The following is a 6,215-nucleotide window of genomic DNA, read 5'->3' as shown; positions in this document are numbered from 1 at the left end:
AGGCCCCCAGAACACCCCTGCAAAATGTGGGATAGTTGTTTGATTTTGCTCTGTTCTACATGTATTACCAGTGACTGCACAATGAGGAAATCCGAGTACTTTTGGTGATCTGATGTTCACTCCTCCCACTAAAACCTCATAAAATACAACATAAGTAGCTATCTTAAATGGGGATTTATAGGACAAAACTACACTATCCGTTCTAAACAGCTAACTTCAGACTATGATTGACCCATGCAGAGGCATTCATTCATTCTTCCTCTCTCTGTTTTTATTAAATAAAACAGCTATTATTCTCCAAACTTGGCCAGTAATCTCTTGCAGCAGTTTTAAGTGATAGACAGGCAACTCTGTGGTTTATCTGGTGAACTCCTGAACTGCACCGTGTTAAGCCTGCCTCTCAGTTCCCCTCTTGCTTTGATTGTGATATGATAAGCACTATTTATGTTGTCAGGAGAACAAAAGTGTCCAAGAGCAGGGTAAGCACAGGAGCATGCTTACACATGCCATCATCTCAACTTCTCACCTCCAGACAATAATGCATTGCACACACACAACCAGCATAGCCCTGATGCAGGCTTTTCACTGGTGGGTAGAGGGATAATTTTGCAATGTCAAGAGTGATATTTCCAACAGTTCTTCAAGCCATCTCATTAATATTGAATGATAATGCATGAAAATAACCTTCAGGCACAGCAGCAGCAGAGGACATGAAGTGTCATTTCCTCAAAAGTGAGCTATATCAATCCATACATAGGCCTATATGTGCATCAGAAATACTGCATTGTGAGTCTGAGAAGAATCCAGAATACCGTTTGATCAGATATTGTTTTATCTGATCACAACAGAGTTGAAGAGGTGAATTCCCTGTCACAAAATGATTAAAAATACACTTCCCTAGAAATAGAAAGCTAAAATGCCTGACAAATAGCTTATAGCATCTAAAAATACTAAATAACGTCCACAGGCATTTGAGTAGCATATTATTACAGTACCAGGCATACTTTAATTATTTAAAATAGGGTAAAATGATCGAAACATTATTAAAATAAAGTCCAGTGATGTGATACAAAACACAAACTAAATCTTTTCAGTTTTTTGCGAGTTTCAATAATCAAGTTCAGGGTCGGCGCGGTGAGGAGGGACTAGATTATCTTGAAGACAGGCGGAGGGAAACGTTCAGAGTGGAGGAGGCTCCTGGCGTAGGTGACGTCACGGCGCTGGCGACAGAATGTCTGAGTGAGGCGGGAGCGAGCTGCACGTGAATAAATCTGGGAAAAGAGTGCAAGGAGGGGGGAGGGAGGGGCGGGGACAATGATGGTTATGAGTAGGAATAGAAAGAAGGCTCCCCGAACTTTTTTAGTTGAAGGATTCCCCTAATACACACGTGCGCGCGCGCGCGCGCACACACACACACACACACACACACACACACACACACACAATAGGCAACTGCATATTCATTAGACATTTACAGACCTAATACTTAGGAGAGGGCTACTGAGTTTAAATACAGACTCTATCAGGCTTTATGGCATTTTATCTCATTATAACAGTGCAATCAGCTGGTAATATTCCCATAAACATAGTTTCACTTTGATATTTATACAGCTTCAATCTTGGTTTTATTACTAGATTTTCTACCCCTTTGTTACGCTACTACATTTATCTGACAGTACAGAATTGTCATAGTTATTTTGCATACGATTTTACATACACAACATCGTCACCTTCCTAAAATAATTGCCTAAAATAAAATAAAAGTCATTTTTTGACAAAAAGTATTTTTTTGCCTAAATCATCTCCTCATGGTGCTGGCCACCTCTGGTAAAATTGCCTACATCCTCAGTTGAACAGGTCTTGTGATTCCACACCTTTAGTATAATGGCCTAAGTCAAGCATGTGACTTAGGCCATTTAGTTTTTTGTGTTTTCTGAAAAACCTGAAAAAATGACGTAGGCCATTATTTTAGGAAGGTGATGACATATAATCAGCTCATAAAATATTATGCATTGTTTTATATATATAAGTCTAGATTGTGTTGGTATGTGTTGCCCAGTGCTGGAGATATTGGCCATCGAGATGCCTGCCTTCTCTCCATGTATTGGAACTGTATTGCACTCGGCTTGTGGTGCTCAAAGCACCAAAAAATACATTTGAAAAACTCAACAGCAAGGTCTCTTTCCAGAAATTAAGACCAGGCTACTCAAGATAATCCACAGACCTGGTTGTGAGCAGTTTCATGTAGGAAAATAGCAAATAGGAAACCAAAACATGTTATGTTTTGTATGTATATATATTGAACAATTTGTTTGACAAATTAACCGTTGAATTTTATTGTCTTTAAATTTGATCTAAATCTAGGTCTAGATACTGTTTCAAAAGCCATCTCCACACTGTAAAGAATATGATTGTTGGGGGGGGGAATCCTTTATTTATTTACTAGTTGATATACATAATAAATACTGGATTCAGCCTATAAAATATCCACCAGATATAGTTTTATACATAATTTGGGAATAATTGCAAGATGCACAAATAAGGTCTTACAGATGCTCAAAAGATTTGTTGGCAAATTGAATTACTTGGCTGAAGAGTCTGGGCCATCCTGTCTTTATGCTGCATAAAGCAGTGGCATGAAGAAAATTATATTTTACATCACACAAATTCACTAATGCAGTTGCTGGGATCGGGAATATGTGCGCTTTAAAAATGAAAATCAATTACTGTTGCATGTACTTTACTAATGTACTTATTATTGTTGCATCATGGCGATGAAGCTACCTAAACAATCACAAAAAGGGACCTTCTCCCTCATAACAGTAATGGCTATGACAGCTGACAGTGTAATGGCTTTAATATCTCACTTATTATAAACACTGAAGACTGAATATTGTTATCCTGGTAAAACAGAAAAACAAAAACTGTGTTTCATACATATTCTGAACAGAGAGTGCTGTTATTGCCTGTCTTATAAACTAGTCTTGCACTGTGGCGGTAAGAACTGAATGTAGAGGCAGTTGGATGACAGTCCCCATTGTTGAGTCGTCACACAGCAGGACACCAACCACTGATGGAGAATAGAAAAGGCCAACAGAGGGGTCAGCTCCTTTCCATCTCTCCAAAGTTGTAGTACATGTATCCTACCTTAAGGTAAGCTGTAACTGAAAGAGACACAGTAAACACCCGGTGAATCTGAAGCCATGGCAAGACAGGGGAGATATAATGACATTCAGGCTGTGAGATAAGTTTATCACAACCATGTGATTCCCAGGTGCCTGTCTTCAAATGAACTAAACTGAATGGTGACATGAAGCTCTGCCCACCTCATGTATGGCAAACCCCTGGCTTAGTTGGACCCTCCAAGATCCACATGTGTCATGTTCATGGGGTTCAAACCTGGCAAAAGATCCTAAATGGTCACTACACTATAGTACAATAAAAACGGCTGCACATTTTGGGAGTTACCATTGACTAAATTGGGAATTGTCAATGATAAAATGTGAAGGTGAAGAAAATTAGGTAAAATCCAAACCTTGTGACCTAAGATTGTTTTTTTGTTCTGGACCAAGAAAAAAAATAGTTGCCTCTTAATTCTGGTCGTACTGGTCACAATGGCCTTTTACAAACAAACGCTAATCCAGTCCATTTGGGGTTAAAGTCTAGTCAGCCATGATTGGATCATAATGCTATCTCTATGGTTTATAGATTTGTGGACAACTAATCAGTTCCTAATGTCCCATCATTTGCCTTTAATCATTATCCTGATGAAAAAAAAAAAAAATAAAAAAAAAAAAAATATATATATATATATTATATATATAAAGCCCCAAATCACTTGCCTCAGAGGGCAATACTATCTGTACAACATAATGCATCATGTATCCTAGATCTTTAAATCAGATAAAATAAAACTTCACTCACACAAAAAAGACAACTTTAACAGAAACAAGAGCAGGAACCTCAGAAAAAAGTATCGGGCTCCCTCTAGCTGTTGTACATTCAGAGATGACAGAAGTAGCAGTTGTAAAACTATATTTATACTGTTCCTAAAGGACATACAGTTTTATGCTCAAATTTAATTTATCATCCTGTCACCTCAGCATTTCTTTGGAAGTAAGCCCTGTTCTACTTCCCAATGCAGAAATCTCAATCATACTTGGGGGCAGGAAGGACACATATCCTCATCTAAAAGAAGAGCTACAGGTCCTCAAATAGTCAAATACTTCTCTGCTCCCTCAACCCAAAACAGGACAAGAACTTCAAGGCCAACATGTTGTCTCTAAAACGTGTAGACAGGACATTAACATTTGAACCACTTAGTAGGCTCTATTAGGTCAGGGTTCATATAGAGCGGGAGCCATTTAGAAACTTTGGAGCGCTGCCTGTCTCTAACCGGACGGAGGAAGAGCGGACTCACGGGTTAGGATTGATTACAACATTAACTCCAAAGACTTCTATGAATTAGCACGGGGTTGAAATGCTTAACGCTGACTGACACAAGTGTTTAGATGACACTCCTTCACACATGCAATTCATTTTGCCATCCGAAGGCTCATGGCAGGCCCATCACATTTTTTGCAGCAATGCGAAGCATGGCAGCAGTGCATCAGGCCATCTCACATTTCAAACGGGTGGCTCATTTGGCACGGCTTTTTGCAAGTCCTTCTAGAAATAATGTCTGGGATGGTAATATTTAAATGCTGTCTCCAGGGGCTCTCGGTTTACCTCTTCTACCTTCATTGCACAGAGACAGAGGATGCACCAATCAGAGTGGGACACTACCTTAGGTCCTACTGCGCATCGGTGTAAATGTGTGTGAATGTTTATCTGATGAGCAGGTGGCACCTTGTACGGCAGCCTCGGCCACAGTGTATGAATGTGTGTGAATGGTGAATGGTTCCTGTACTGTGTAAAAGCACTTTGAGTAGTTGTTAAAGACTAGAAGAGCGCTATATAAAAACAGTCCATTTACATTTACTTGCTCGCCACTTAAGTCATGATATGTCTGTTTACATGCAGGAAGGTTTATAGATAAGTTGTGTGCACGATGGTCAGACATACACCTTATCTATCTATATCTTACACTATTTTCACAGTCTCTCAAACATACTTGATTTATTGTTCTCACAGGTCTTTTAGAGAGTTAATCACTGGCCCTCTCACTAGACAATGCTGTATTTTCAATCTAAACCCACTGTGTAAAATGAGACTCCCTTGAGGACTATCTCTGCAACCCCCCACCCTCACGCATGCACACACATACATACAATTCAGTTCACCACCAGCAAAGAGATTCCGTGGGGCTGAGTATGGAGGGTGGTCTGCCCTGGTTTATTGAGTAGAAGTGTTCAAGTCTAGGGGAGGGGAAGCATCTGACAGCAGCTGTCACAGTCACTTGTTAGGTGGGACAGTTAACCCTAGATAGCACAGCTGTCAGTCAAAGCAGTCGCGGCACATTTTGCACAAGGGGGTGGTGACACAATGAACTTCAACCAGCTGCTGACGCTTGTATACACAGTGCACCTGTATGTTGGCCAGCTGTCCCTCACTATACAGGTGCACTCTCAGAACAATTTAAGTGTGTTTTTGTCCTAATACATATCACATTTGACGGTATTGTCTATGTTTGTGTGAAAAAGACATGCAGGTCAAGTACAGTTTGAGACTCCAAATTGCCATGGGGTATTTTGCTTTAGACATGCAAAGGATTGCCTTTCATTCCAGGACGTTTCCCATTGATTAATAAATTTGTGCTTGACGCGTTATACAACGTTATACCTTTGAAGATCCTTCTGAGCTTAGCTTCTAAGCAAAGGTTTGCTGGTACCTACGAGTCACATTTCTTTGTGAAGGTTTTTTGTCAGTTTTGCCTTCATGAGACAGTAAAAAGTAACGTAAAAACCAACCACTTCTGACAGTTTAATGTAATGTTAACATATAAAGCTAAATAGTTTCTTTAAGTTTGATAATTAGGCCTGCTATGACATTTATTACAGGTTATGTTGTCAACATCTCAAACAATCTTAATTTAAACTCTTAATTAACCAAATGACACTTAATGACAACAGTCATAAACATCCAAAAAGACTCGAACTTGATGTTCAGGACCGGTGTCATGTCATGGTTATAACATTGTCATATCAGTCTTATGCACACCCCTTATATAAAGCGTTACCAAAGTCATCTTAATAAAGCAAATTTACAAAAAAACA

The sequence above is a fragment of the Sander lucioperca genome, chromosome 4 (assembly GCF_008315115.2).
Source record: "Sander lucioperca isolate FBNREF2018 chromosome 4, SLUC_FBN_1.2, whole genome shotgun sequence".
In the NCBI taxonomy this organism is placed as follows: Eukaryota; Metazoa; Chordata; class Actinopteri; order Perciformes; family Percidae; genus Sander; species Sander lucioperca.
This window is presented reverse-complemented; position numbering follows the sequence as displayed.